The following is a 15,815-nucleotide window of genomic DNA, read 5'->3' on the forward strand; positions in this document are numbered from 1 at the left end:
ATTCACATCCTCCCCTTCCTCCTTGGATTCGGCCATGTTGACTATGTTAATGGCCTTGCACTCTCCTTTTGGATTTTCTTCTGTATTGCTTGGGAGAGTACTAGGAGGGATTTCAGTGATCTTCTTACTCAGCTGGCCCACTTGTGCCTCCAAATTTTTAATTGAGGACCTTGTTTCACTCATGAAACTCACATTGGCCTTAGATAGATCAGAGACTAAATTTGCTAAATTAGAGGTATTTTGTTCAGAGTTCTCTGTCTGTTGCTGAGTGGATGATGGAAAAGGCTTGCTATTGCTAAACCTGTTTCTTCCACTATTATTAAAGCCTTGTTGAGGCTTTTGTTGATCCTTCCATGAGAAATTTGGGTGATTTCTCCATGAGGAGTTATAGGTGTTTCCATAAGGTTCACCCATATAATTTACCTCTGCTATTGCAGGGTTCTCAGGATCATAAGCTTCTTCTTCAGAAGATGCCTCTTGAGTACTGTTGGATGCAGCTTGCATTCCATTCAGACTTTAAGAAATCATATTGACCTGCTGAGTCAATAGTTTGTTCTGAGCCAGTATGGCATTCAGAGTATCAATTTCAAGAACTCCCTTCTTCTGAGGCGTCCCATTACTCACAGGATTCCTCTCAGAAGTGTACATAAACTGGTTATTAGCAACCATGTCAATGAGTTCTTGAGCTTCTGCAGGCATTTTCTTTAGGTGAATGGATCCACCTGCAGAAGTATCCAATGACATCTTAGCTAATTCAGACAGACCATCATAGAATATATCCAGGATGGTCCATTCTGAAAGCATGTCAGAAGGACACTTTTTGGTCAGTTCCTTGTATCTCTCCCAAGCTTCATAGAGGGATTCACCTTCTTTCTGTCTGAAAGTTTGAACATCCACTCTAAGCTTACTCAGCTTTTGAGGAGGAAAGAACTTGGCTAAGAAAGCCTTGACCAGCTTATCCCAAGAGTTCAGGCTATCCTTAGGTTGAGAGTCCAACCATATTCTAGCTCTGTCTCTCACAGAAAAAGGGAAAAGCATGAGCCTGTAGACTTCAGGATCTACTCCATTAGTCTTAACAGTATCACATATCTGCAAGAATTCAGTTAAGAACTGAAAAGGATCTTCAGATGGACGTCCATGAAACTTGCAGTTTTGTTGCATCAGAGAAACTAATTGAGGTTTAAGCTCAAAGTTGTTTGCTCCAATGGCAGGGATGGAGATGCTTCTTCCATGTAAATTGGAATTAGGTGCAGTGAAGTCACCAAGCATCCTCCTTGCATTATTATTATTTTCGGCTGCCATCTCCTCTTCCTGTTCGAAAATTTCTGTAAGGTTATCTCTGGATTGTTGTATTTTAGCTTCTCTTAGTTTTTTCTTCAGAGTCCTTTCAGGTTCTCGATCTGCTTCAACAAGAATGTTCTTGTCCTTGCTCCTGCTCATATGAAAAAGGAGGGAACAGAAAAAAAATAATAATAGGGATCCTTTTTGCCCAGGTATAGAGGTTCCCTTAGGTGAGTGGAAGAAAAGAAGAGTAGAAGAAAAGAAGAAGAGAAAATCTGAACTTAGAGAGAGAGAGGGGGTTCGGATTTTTGGTGAGTGAGGAAGAGATGTTAGTAAATGAATAAATAAATAGAAAGAGATAAGAAAGAGGGAGGATTTTTGAAAATAAAATTTTGAAAAGGGGTTGGTGATTTTCGAAAATTAGGAATGAAATCAAATTAAAATTAAAAATTGAAACAATTAGTTAATTAAAAAGAATTTTTGAAAAAGAGGGAAGAGATTTTCGAAAATTAGAGAGAGAGAGTTAGTTAGGTAGTTTTGAAAAAGATAAGAAACAAACAAAAAGTTAGTTAGTTAGTTGAAACAAATTTGAAAATCAATTTTGAAAAGATAAGAAGATAAGAAGTTAGAAAAGATATTTTAAAATAAAAATTTTTTTTTGAAAAAGATATGTTTTTAAAAAAAAAAATATGATTAAGAAGATATGATTGAAATTAGTTTTGAAAAAGATTTGAATTTTAAAATCATAATTAATGACTTGATTCACAAGAAATCACGAGATATGATTCTAGAACTTAAAGTTTGAATCTTTCTTAAAAAGTAAGTAACAAACTTGAAATTTTTGAATCAAAACATTAATTGTTGATAATATTTTCGAAAATTATGAGATAAAATAAAAAAAATGAAAAAGATTTGATTTTTGAAAAAGGTTTTGAAAAAGATAAGATTTTTAAATTGAAAATTTGATTTGACTCATAAAAACAACTAGATTTTAAATTTTTTTTTGAAAAAGTCAATCAATTTTTCGAAATTTATGAGAGAAAAGGGGAAGATATTTTTTTGATTTTTGAATTTTTAATGATGAGAGAGAAAAACATGAAAATGATGCAATGCATGAAAATTTTGGATCAAAACAATGAATGCATGCAAGAATGCTATGAATGTCAAGATGAACACCAAGAACACTTTGAAGATCATGATGAACATCAAGAACATATTTTTGAAAATTTTTATATGCAAAGAAAACATGCAAGACACCAAACTTAGAAATTTTTTATGTATGGACACTATGAATGCAAGAATGCATATGAAAAACAAGAAAAGACACAAAACAAGAAAATATGAAAATCAAACAAGAAGACTTTCCAAGAACAACTTGAAGATCATGAAGAACACTATGAATGCATGAATTTTCGAAAAATGCAAAGAATTTTTAGAAAAAATGCAATTGACACCAAACTTGAAATTGACTCAAGACTCAAACAAGAAACACAAAATATTTTTGATTTTTTTTTATTTTATGATTTTTTTTTGGATTTTTCGAAAATTAATGTGAAAAAGAAAAATAAGGATTCCAAAATTTTTAAGAAGAATTCCAGGAATCTTATGCTCTTTAGTCTAAAGCTCCAATCTGAGGGTAGGACATGGCTTAATAGCCAGTCAAGCTTTAGCATGTAAATCAGGTGGATCAGGAACAACAGCAGGTGGATTAGCAACAACTAGCTTGCTCTTGATAATGTTGGGTTGGAAGCCCCAGTCCAAATGAATTTAGACATGGCTTTACAGCCAGCCAGGCTCCAACTTTTTTCATAAAACACTAGAATTCATTCTTAAAAATTCTGAAGAAAAATATATTTTTGAAAAGATTTATTTATATTTTTTTTGAAAGATTTTTGAAAACTTTTTGAAAACAAAATAAGAAGAAAATTACCTAATCTGAGCAACAAGATGAACCGTCAGTTGTCCAAACTCGAACAATCCCTGGCAATGGCGCCAAAAACTTAGTGCGCGAAATTGTTACTCTGAGGTTGTAAAATTTGTTGTTCGTTCTCTCCCTAGCAATGGCGCCAATAACTGGTGCACAATACCATGGTCCAAGCATAACTTCACAACTTCACACAACTAACCAGCAAGTGCACTGGGTCGTCCAAGTAATAAAACCTTACGTGAGTAAGGGTCGATCCCACGGATATTGTTGGCTTGAAGCAAGCTATGGTCACCTTGTAAATCTCAGTCAGGCGGATATCAAATAGTTATGGAGTTTTCGAATATTAATAATAAATAAACAGAAAATAAAGATAGAAATACTTATGTAATTCATTGGTGGGAGTTTCAGATAAGCATATAGAGATGCATTCATTCCTCTGAACTTTTGCTTTCCTGCTATCTTCATCCAATCAATCCTACTCCTTTCCATGGCTGGCTTTATGTAAGGACATCACCGTTGTCAATGGCTACTTTTCATCCTCTCTGTGAAAATGGTCCGATGCGCTGTCACTGCATGGCTAATCATCTGGAGGCATTACCGTTGTCAATGGCTGCATCCCATCCTCTTGTGAAAAAGGTCCAAATGCTCTATCACAGCACGGCTAATCATCTGAGGTTCTCGATTATACTGGAATAGGATTCACCCTCCTTTTGCGTCTGTCACTACGCCTAGCACTCGCGAGTTTGAAGTTCGTCACAGTCATTCAATCCCAGAGTCCTATTCGGAATACCACAGACAAGGTTTAGACTTTCCGGACTCTCATGAATGCTGCCATCAATCTAGCTTATACCACGAAGATTCTGATTAAGAGATCCAAGAGATACTCATTCAATCTAAGGTGGAACGGAAGCGGTTGTCAGGCACGCGTTCGTGGGGGAATGATGATGATTGTCATGTTCATCACATTCATATTGAAGTGCGAATGATTATCTTAGAAGCGGAATAAGTTGAATTGAATAGAAAAATAGTAGTACTTTGCATTAATTCATGAAGAACAGCAGAACTCCACACCTTAATCTATGGAGTGCAGAAACTCTACCGTTGAAAAATACATAAGTGAATAGAGGGTAAGCATGGCTGAGTGGCCAGCCTCCCATGGAGGTCTAGAGATCTAAAAATGATCAAAAGATGTCTAATACAATAGTAAAAAGTCCTATTTATACTAAACTAGCTACTAGGGTTTACAGAAGTAAGTAATTGATGCATAAATCCACTTCCGGGGCCCACTTGGTGTGTGCTTGGGCTGAGCTTGAATGTTACACGTGCAGAGGCTCTTTCTGGAGTTGAACGCCAGGTTGTAACGTATTTTTGGCGTTTAACTCTGGTTTGTGACGTGTTTCTAGCGTTTAACTCCAGACTACAGCGTAAAACTGGCGTTCAACGCCCTTTTGCGTCATCTAAACTCGGCCAAAGTATAGACTATTATATATTGCTGGAAAGCCCAGGATGTCTACTTTCCAACGCAATTAGAAGCGCGCCATTTTGAGTTCTGTAGCTCCAGAAAATCCACTTTGAGTGCAGGGAGGTCAGAATCCAACAGCATCAGCAGTCCTTCTTCAACCTCTGAATCTGATTTTTGCTCAAGTCCCTCAATTTCAGCCAGAAAATACCTGAAATCACAGAAAAATACACAAACTCATAGTAAAGTCCAGAAATGTGAATTTAACATAAAAACTAATAAAAACATCCTTAAAAGTAACTAGATTCTACTAAAAACATGCTAAAAACAATGCCAAAAAGCGTATAAATTATCCGCTCATCACCAACATTAGTGACACTCACCTTTGTCACTAACGTTGGAGATGGCAATCACCACCACGTTAGTGGCCACGTTAAGACAATTAACGTGAGGCAGTAACGTGAGAAGGGGCGTTTGGAGCGTTAGTGACAAAGTCGAGGCTAAGGCATGCCCACGTTAAGAGCCACGTTAGTTATACTAACGTGGACTCTAACGTGAGAAAAGGGGGGCTAAGAGCAACGTTATGGCAAAGGTGAACGCCAATAACGCTTGTGATGGACCAAGAGGCAACGTTAGTGGTCACGTTAGTGCCACTAACGTTGAAGTTAATGTGAACCATCTTGGGCTAGGAACGTTAGTGAAAAAGGTGATTGTCACTAACGTTCTCGAACCCACATTTTCACTTAACGTTAACGCCACTAACATCCTAGCTAAAGTCCATGCCTACTTCACACTTTCTATGCAAGTAAAGCTGAGCCCACTGAAGATTCCAAACTGCTTCAACTCAAGATCCAAAGGCCCATATCCAAAGACTTGAAGAGCCAACTAGAAGATCAGAAGAGTAGTATATATAGGAGTAATTTTGAACTAGAAGAGGGAGCTTTTTGGCCATTGGGAGAACTACTCTCTGTATAATTTTACTTTCTCTATAACTTCTAGTTTTACTTTTAGAATGTATTCTCCATCTTTGTTTTCAATTCCCAGAGCTATGAACAACTAAACCCCTTTCATTGGGTTAGGGAGCTCTGTTGTAATTTGATGGATGAATAATAGTTTTCATTATTCTTCTTCTTTATTTTCTCTTGATCTTACTAGAAAGCTTTCAATCTTCATCCAATTGGGTAGTTGTCTTGGAAAATAAGCTATTCATACTTGGATCTCTTCGGAACCTTGGAAGAGGAATGAAGAGATCATGCTAGAAATGCTTTCTCATGTTGGACCAAATTAGGGTTTGGATGGATATAGTGACATATAATCCTACTAACATTTTGATTTGGGAATACATATGGTATAATCAGTGACCACACTTCATCTCTTCTCATGAGCAATTAGACCAATGAATTGGCTATTGATCAAGATTTGAGAGATTGAATTACCAAGGAATTGGAATTCAATCACTTAAGATTGCCAAGGAGATCAATGAATGCATTGATTGAGGGAGAGATGAAAATAAACTTGATCCGAAGAATACAACATTTCCTAAGCCCAATGAACTCCCCATTTCTGATCTTACCCATTCTCTTTACTTTCTGCCATTTACTTTTATGTTCATCTTCCCCATTCCCCATTTAAGATTCTGCAATTTACTTTCCGTCATTTACATTTAGTCTTTTATTTCCTGTAATTACATTTCCTGCTATTTACTTTCCGCCATTTAAATTCCTGCAATTCTCCAATCAAATTCTGCCTAGCTCAACTAGAACATTCCTCCAATTAAAGTTGCTTGACCAATCAATCCCTGTAGGATTCGACCTCACTCTATTGTGAGTTTTTACTTGACGACAATTCGGTATACTTGCCGAGGGAAAATTGTTGAGAGACAAGTTTCCGTGCATCAGCTCTATAGGCATACAGAACAGCATTCAAGACTCCTATAGGAACATCTCCATACCAGCTTGTGTATGGCAAGGCCTGTCACCTGCCCGTGGAACTGGAACATAAGGCCTACTGGGCAACCAAATTCCTAAACCTGGATGCTAAGTTAGCTGGAGAGAAAAGATTGCTCCAGCTGAATGAGCTAGAGGAATTCAGACTCAATGCTTTTGAAAATACAAAAATTTATAAGGAAAAAGAAAAAAGGTGGCATGACAAGAAACTGTCATCTAGAGTCTTTGAGCCAGGACAGAAGGTTCTGCTGTTTAACTCTAGGCTCGGATTATTCCCCGGGAAATTAAAATCCCGGTGGAGGGGACCATATGTGATTACAAGTGTGTCACCATATGGATATGTTGAGCTTCAGGATACTGACTCTAACAAAAAGTTTATTGTTAATGGACAGAGAATCAAACATTATCTTGAAAGCAATTTTGAGCAAGAATGCTCAAAACTGAGACTAGACTAAAGCTCAGTAAAGGTCCAGCTAAAGACAATAAAGAAGCGCTTGCTGGGAGGCAACCCAGCCATTAGCAAGTTATTTGTTATTTAAATAATATTTATAGGAGTTTGATATAAATTGTCTTCAAGGTTAATCATCAAATTGTAGGAATTCACAGAGTTACAGAAGGATTCAGCGCAAAAAGCAGAGAAAAGGAGCTCAGTGGCAAGAAAACGCCAGTAAGGGGGTATTTTGGGCGTTAAACGCCAGAATGGGTGCTATTCTGGGCATTTAACGCCAGAATTGCAGCATCTTAGGCGTTCAGAAAAACACTCAGTGACAAAAGATTTCTGGCGTTTAACGCCAGCCAGGGTACCTGACTGGGCGTTAAACGCCCACAGTGGCTAATATATGGGCATTAAATGCCAGAATAGATACGATTCTAGGTGTTTAACGCCAGAAAGGCAGGGGGAGAAGATTTTGTTTTCCACTTCAAAATGTTTCAAACTTTCATATTTTGATTCATAATTTTCTGCATAAACACGTTACAAATTTTCATCATTCACCTTCAATTTTCAAAAATTCAATAATTTTTTAAATTCCTTTTCAATTTTCTTTCAAATCCTTTTCAAATCCTCTTCAAAAACTCAATTATCTTCTCAATTTCTTTCCAAATCTTTTCCGACTCATCATATAATCTCTTAATTCTTAAATGTATCAACAAATTTTTAGATTTAACTCCTTTATATTTTTTCCATTTTAAAACTCTCATCCTTTTCATATCATGATTCTATTTCTTTTCACCAATCATATCTTTATATCATATCTTTTTCAAATTTTTGAAATCCCTCCCCTCCACTTATAAATACACATTCGGCCATCCCCATCTCTCCACTATTCGAATTTGACTCTCTTCTTATCTCTCTCCTTTCCTTCCTTTTGCTTGAGGACAAGCAAACCTCTAAGTTTGGTGTGTTTTTCTGTGATCACCGAGCTAAGACTCATTAAGATCATGGTTCCTATGGAAAAACAAACCAATTCAAGGGGCAAGAAAGAGAATACTCCAAAGAGTCTTTGGAATCAAGAGAGGTTCTTAACCAAAGAACATGCAGACCATTACCACAAAATAATGGGTTTGAGGTCAGTGATCCCGGAAGTTAAATTTGATCTGAAAGAAGATGAATATCCAGAGATCCAAGAGCAGATTCGAAATAGAGGATGGGAAATTCTAGCTAATCCTGAGACAAAGGTGGGAAGAAACATGGTTCAGGAATTCTACTCAAATCTGTGGCTGACAGATAAGCAGAGAATAACTGGAACCGCCTTTCATACCTTTCGAACTATGGTCAGAGGGAGGATTATTTACTTCCACCTGGACAAAATAAGAGAGGTCTTCAAACTGCCTCAACTACAAGATGATCCAGAATCCTTTAATAGGAGAATGGTGAGAGTAGATAAGGGGTTGGACCAAGTTCTAGAGGACATATGCCTCCCTGGAACTAAGTGGATAACCAACTCAAAAGGTGTCCCAAACCAACTCAAGAGAGGAGATCTCAAACCAGTCGTAAGGGGCTGGTTGGACTTCATTGGGCGTTCTATACTGCCCACTAGCAACCGCTCTGAGGTCACTGTCAAAAGAGAAGTGATGATTCATTGTATTATGTTGGGAAACAAAGTGGAGATTCATCACCTGATTTCTTGTGAAATTTACACAATTGCAAATAAGAACTCCATTGAAGCCAAATTGGCTTACCCAAGCTTAATCTCTCTGTTGTGTAAAGATACTGGAGTGAATATGGGAGTAGATGAATTCATCCCAGTCAAACACCCAATCACCAAGAAGTCAATGGAAGGACAACAAGTGCAAGATAACTCCATTAAAAGGAGGGCGCAGGAGTTCCTCCCAGAAATCCCTCAAATTGACTATTGGACCTGCCTAGAAGCATCTGTCACCAAGCTACAAGAAGCTATGGAGCAACTTAAAGAAGAACAGCAAAATCAAAATAGCATGCTCTGCAAGCTGCTTAAGGAACAGGAAAAGCAAGGGCGCGAGCTACAAGAGCTAAAGCACCAGAAGCTCTCCCTTGAGGGACTAGACACCCCACAAATTGAAGGAGCATCCATCTCCCAAAATAAAGGTTGTTGAATCCTAACTCTGTGATAACCTTTTATCCATTTAAGAGTACATGAGTATTAGTATTAGAGTCATTTGTCTTTATGTCTTTAATTTCCTTTCTTTTATTATTATTTGTCTGCTTCTATGTTTATTTTATATTATTAAATAATAAATAAAAAATTTGAGTCTATGCCTTAAAGTTATGAATGTCCCATAAATCCTTCATCTCTCTTAAATGAAAAATGTGCCTAATTACAAAAGAACAAGAAGTACATGAATTTCAGATTTTATCTTGAAATTAGTTTAATTATTTTGATGTGGTGGCAATATTTCTTGTCTTCTGAATGAATGTTTGAACAGTGCATATTTTTGATAGTGAAGTTATGAATGTTAAATTTATTGGGTCTTGAAAGAATGATGGAAAAAGAGAAATGTTATTGATGATCTGAAAAATCATAAAAATTGATTCTTGAAGCAAGAAAAAGCAGTGAATAACAAAGCTTGTGAAAAAAAAAGAGAAGAAAAAGCAAGCAGAAAAAGCCAATAGCCCTTTAAACCAAAAGGCAAGGGGTAAAAAAGGGTCCAAGGCTTTGAGCATTAATGGATAGGAGGGCTCAAAGGAATAAAATCCTGGCCTAAGCGGCTAAATCAAGCTGTCCCTAACCATGTGCTTGTGGCATGAAGGTCCAAGTGAAAAGCTTGAGACTGAGTGGTTAAAGTCGTGATCCAAAGCAAAAAGAGTATGCTTAAGAACTCTGGACACCTCTAATTGGGGACTTTAGCAAAGCTAAGTCACAATCTGAAAAGGTTCACCAAGTTATGTGTCTGTGGCATTTATGTATCCGGTCATAATACTGGAAAACAAAGTGCTTAGGGCCATGGCCAAGACTCATAAAGTAACTGTGTTCAAGAATCAACATACTGTACTAGGAGAATCAATAACACTTTCTAAATTCTGAGTTCCTATAGATGCCAATCATTCTAAACTTCAAAGGAAAAAGTGAGATGCCAAAACTATTCAGAAGCAAAAAGCTACTAGCCCCACTCATCTAATTTGAACTAAGCTTCATTGATATTATGGGATTTATAGTATATTCTCTTCTTTTTATCCTATTTTGTTTTCAGTTGCTTGGGGACAAGCAACAATTTAAGTTTGGTGTTGTGATGAGCGGATAATTTATACGCTTTTTGGCATTGTTTTTAGTATGTTTTTAGTATATTTTAGTTAGTTTTTATTATGTTTTTACTAGTTTTTATTCAAAAATCACACTCCCAGACTTCACTATGAGTTTGTGTGTTTTTCTATGATTTCAGCTATTTTCTGGCTAAAATTGAGGGACCTGAGCTAAAATCTGATTTAGAGGCTGAAGAAGGACTGCAGATACTGTTGGATTTTGACCCTCCTGCACTCGAAATGGATTTTCTCGAGCTACAGAAGCCCAATTGGCGTGCTCTCAATTGCGTTGGAAATTAGATAGCTTGGGCTTTCCAGCAATATATAATAGTCCATACTTTGCCCAAGTTTTGATGATGTAAACTGGCGTTTTAATGCCAACTTTCCACCCTATTATGGCGTTAAACACTAGAACTGGCATGAAAGCTGGAGTTAAACGCCCAAACTGGCACAAAAACTGGCGTTTAACTCCAAGAAAAGTCTCTACATGTGAAAACTTCAATGCTCAGCCCAAGCACACACTAAGTGGGCCCCGGAAGTGGATTTCTACACTAACGATTCTAGCTTACTCATTTTCTGTAATCCTAGGTCACTAGTTTATTATAAAAACTACTTTTAGTGATTCATTTGGTACCTCATGACATTTTACATCTGAATTTTGTATCTTCTACGTCATGAGTCTCTAAACCCCATGGTTAGGGGTGAGGAGCTCTGATGTGTCTTGATGGATTAATGCAATTATTTCTGTTTTCTATTCAATCACGTTTGTTTTTATTCTAAGATATTCATTCGCACTTCAACTTGATGAATGTGATGATCTGTGACACTCATCATCATTCTCAACCTATGAACGCATGCTTAACAACCACCTCCGTTCTACCTTAGATTGAGTGCATATCTCTTAGCCTCCTAGTTCAGATAAGAGTCTTCGTGGTATAAGCTAGAACTAATTGGCAGCATTCTTGAGATCCGAAACATCTAAACCTTGTCTATGGTATTCTGAGTATGATCTGGGATGGGATAACTGTGACGAGCTTCAAACTCGCGAGTGTTGGGCATAGTGACAGACACAAAAGGATCAATGGATCCTACTCCAACATGAGTGAGAACCGACAGATGATTAGTCATGCGGTGACAGCGCACTTGTACCATTTTCACTGAGAGGACGGATGGTAGCCATTGACAACGGTGATCCACCAACATACAGCTTGCCATGGAAGGAGCCTTGCGTGCGTGAAGAAGAAGACAGTGGAAAAGTAGAGATTCAGAGGACAGAGCATCTCCAAAATCTCAACCTGTTCTCCATTACTGCATAACAAGTAGTTATTTCATGTTCTTTTACTTTTTACAATTAAAACTAAGAATCATTACTGATATCCTGACTAAGAGTTACAAGATAACCATAGCTTGCTTCAAGCCGACAATCTCCGTGGGATCGCCCTTACTCACGTAAGGTATTACTTGGACGACCCAGTGCACTTGCTGGTTAGTTGTGCGGAATTACAAAAGTGTGATTGTGATTTCGTGCACCAAATTTACATTTGAGTTTGCTGTGAGCTTGATTTAATTTTCCTGCAATTTAAATTTCCTATTACGTGTTCTCAAGATCTCTTTGATTGCTTGCTTCATTGCTTTCTTTAATTCCCAGCACCCAGCCCCCTTTACATTTCATGCAATTTACCTTTCTTGTTATTCAAGATTTTGCTGATTTACATTCCTTTCTCTTTACGTTTTTGCTCATTTACTTTCTGCAACTTTAAATTTCTTGTCATTTACATTCTGTTGGTCACTTTTCACCCAATTCACCAATGTTAGCTTGACTAGACTAATCACTCACTAAAGTTGCTTGATCCATCAATCTCTGTGGGATCGACCTCACTCTAAGTGAGTTTTACTACTTGATGCGACCCGGTACACTTGCCGGTGAGTTTGTGTGGAAATCTAATTTCCACCCATCAGAGCTCCTCCGAAATTGCCAGCCACGAGTTCATTAATGATGTCACATGCTGGGCGTCATGCGTGCGTGTCATCTGAGTTTTGCAAGCCACGCATACACGTCAGGCACGTGTACGCGTCGATGGGGTTTCTGCTCAGCCACACGAATGCGTCAACTTTTGCGCGCCAATCCTAGAACCATGCTCCCACGCATGCGCGTTGCGGCCAATTCTCCAAAGCTCAACTCTTATTGTTCCTTCCACTTGTGCATGCTTCTCTTCCATCTTCTAGGCCATCCTTGCCCTATAGATCCTGAATTCACTCAACAAACACATCACGGCATCAAATGGTAATAGAAGAGGATTAAAATATAGTATTTTTAAGGTCAAAGAAGCATGTTTTCACCCATGAAGCAAAATTGGGAAGGAAACACAAAACCATGCAATTTATATGAATAAGTGCGGAAAATATTGACAAAACCCCCAAAATTCTACACAAAATAAACCACAAAATTGGAATTTATCAAACCTCCCCACACTTAAACCAAGCATGTCCTCATGCTAAGAATTACAAAGACCAAAGAATATAGGAGAATGTGGTTTATGAAATGCAAATTACCTAAATGGATACAACTAATGCAAATGCGTCTATCTACTTGGTCAAAAGTGAATCAATCTCCCAAGAATACATATGAATACATAGGGCCAAAGTGATATGATCATTCATGAACTCTACCAATTCAAATATCAAAATAGAGTGTAAAACAACTTGCAAGAAGAAAGCGTGTGAAAGCCGGGAATAAGGAGTTGAGCGTCGAACCCTCATCGGAAGTGTATCCGCTCTATTCGCTCAAGTGTATAGGGTTGATCACTCAATCCTCCCCTAATCATGCTTTCCAAGGTTTGTTTATCATCTAACAATCAAAAGTTATTTGGTGCATACGTACATTCATCATGAGGGCTTATCTTTAGGTTGTAATGGAGTTAGGGTAAAGGTAAGGATGCATGTATGGCCAATTAAGCTTGAGATTCGAATCCTTGATCAACTTATGCTCTCACCTAACACACACAACATCCTATACAATTCTAATACACAACCTAACTACCCATTTTATTCACTTTCCACATACTCATGCATCTTCTTTCAATTCAAAACCCATATGCATCGGTTATTATTGGCTTCACCTTGGGGCATTTTGTCCCCTTTTTATTTCTTTCTTTTTCTATTTTTTTGTTTCTTTTATTTTTCTATTTCTTTTTCTACAAATTTTCTCTTTCATTTTTCTTTTTCTTTTCTCTTTTGATGAATTATATACAACAATGCCAATGCATATGGTTCACACATTTAATACATGAGTATTCACCCAATTCCAAAGATCTTCAATGAAAATACAAAATATATTTTTACCTCAACCAATATCCCATATTTTCCCACACTTGAATGATACACACACTCACTAGCCTAAGCTAATCAAATATCCAAGTTAAGAACATTTATTGTTTTTCGCTTTAAGGCTTGTAATGTGCTAAATTAAGAATAAAGTGGGTTCAAATAGGCTCAAAATTAGCTAACAATGGTTGATAAAAAGTAAGGCTATTTGGGTAAGTGAGCTATTGAAATAACAGCCTCAATCATATAAATGCATTTATACACAAAATAATGGACATATAGAATAAAACAAATCAAGGATTGCAATCATAGAAAGAGAACAATGCACACAAGAATGGGAATAAGTGGTCATAAGATGTAACCACGCAATTGGGCTCAAAACTCACATGCTTGTGTGTTCCTCACTCAAAAACCTTTTCTAAAATAAATTCCTTCAAGCAAGTTTAACACAAAAAATTTTTCACATTGGTAGGGTGCCCTAAAAACAGTTTCTTGGAAAAGGAATCATCACCCTAACCAAGTAATCCTAGTAAGAAATAACTACAATGCAAAAAGTGTTTAAATGCAAAACTAACCATGCAAATTATCCTAATTAACAAAAGAAAATTAAAATTTGGGTGTAAAAAAGAAGGGTTGTTACTTACGGAAGTCGGTAAATGACCTCCCTGATGACATGTCACCATGTCATGTTTTTCTATGCTTTTTCATGTAAGAAATTGATAATTAGTGCTTAAATATTGCATTCTTTGGTGCTTAAATGGTATATTTCTTTGATCTTTTGATTTGATAAACTTTGTAGGAAATAAGAAGAAAAAGAAGCAAAGAAGCACAAAATAAGCTAAAAAAGAGAAAAAAAGAGCTTTGGGGCACACTTTGAAGTTGGAGCACACTTTGGAGCCTTAGGCCACGCTTTTAAAAGCGTGGCCCATGACCAAATCAAGGAAGCTTCATCAGCACATCCACCCAGGAGCTCAACGTTTGCGCCAACGTTTGTCTCAAACGTGAGGTCAAACGTTGGCTAAGGAATACCTTGGGAAATGTTGCTCTCCACAGCCTGAAGGGGGCATACTTCCAACAAGAATAACTTGAGCTACAGAGCTCCAAATGAGGTGATTCTAAAACCATTGGAAAGTAGAAATCAAGAGCTTTCCAAGAATATATGGCACTGTATGGTGGACACTAAAATTGAGGGAGAAAACTGCCCCGAAATATGCAAAAACGAACATGGTGTCAACCTGCAGTGAGGCCAACTGACCTCTGCACCTTCGACAGAGTATAACTCGAGTTGTCAACCTCCAAATGATGCTCTTCCAACGGCATTGGAAAGTAGACATTCAAGGCTTTCCAACAATATATAATAGTATGGGGTGGACAGCAAGTCCGAGCCTCCAAAACTGGCAATGTTCCCAACATTTGCGTTCACGTTTGACCTCAAACGTGGGGTCAAACGTGAGTGACAGCAACACCAGCGACCTTGTCCCCTTCAAAGGAGCATAACTTGAGTTGTAGATGTCCAATTAAGATGATTCCAGTTGGGTTAGAAAGCTGACATTTAGAGCTTTCCAACGATATATGGCAATCCATATTTGGCACGAAATTGAGGCATGAGTGAAAGGCATCTTTAAAGGACCAAATGTTGCTAGATGGATGCCCTGGAAAGGAGCCCACGTTTACGCCAACGTTTGCCTCAAACGTGAGGTCAAACGTTGGCCAAAGAATGCCTTGGAGGAGATCACGTTTGAGCTCACGTTTGACCTCAAACGTGAACCCAGACGTGAGTGACAGCAAAATGGCCATTCTGCATAATGCCTTCACGAAGACGTTTGAGTCAACGTTTGCTTCAAACGTTGACTCAAATGTGAATGTTCCAAAGTCCAAATTGCAAGCGGATTTCTTCTCAAGACCAATGCCATCCGGATCCATCTTCAACCCAATTCCACTCCAAAGCAAGCAAAGCCCACATGACTCAAAGGCACACAGAGAAGCTAGATTAGGAATTTCAGTTTGTAATTATTATTTTCATTTTTTCATTTTCATTTTGTAAAAGCCTATATAAAAGCATTAATTTCATTTCAAAAAGGGAGCTCGATTAGAAAGGAGGCTGGCTCCACTAGGGAGCACTAGGATTAGAGAGCTCTCTCTTTTAGTTTTTTTCCTTTT

General features: G+C 37.6%; 1 non-coding gene across 1 annotated transcript; it reads left to right on the forward strand.

Moving 5' to 3' along the window:
- Positions 1-798: 798 nt before the first annotated feature.
- LOC112759948 (small nucleolar RNA R71) lies at positions 799-906 on the forward strand. Its single transcript, XR_003180409.1, has one exon. It is a non-coding gene; the product is annotated as a small nucleolar RNA R71 (small nucleolar RNA).
- The last annotated feature ends 14,909 nt before the right edge of the window (positions 907-15,815 follow it).

The sequence above is a fragment of the Arachis hypogaea genome, chromosome 16 (genome assembly GCF_003086295.3).
Source record: "Arachis hypogaea cultivar Tifrunner chromosome 16, arahy.Tifrunner.gnm2.J5K5, whole genome shotgun sequence".
NCBI lineage: Eukaryota > Viridiplantae > Streptophyta > Magnoliopsida > Fabales > Fabaceae > Arachis > Arachis hypogaea.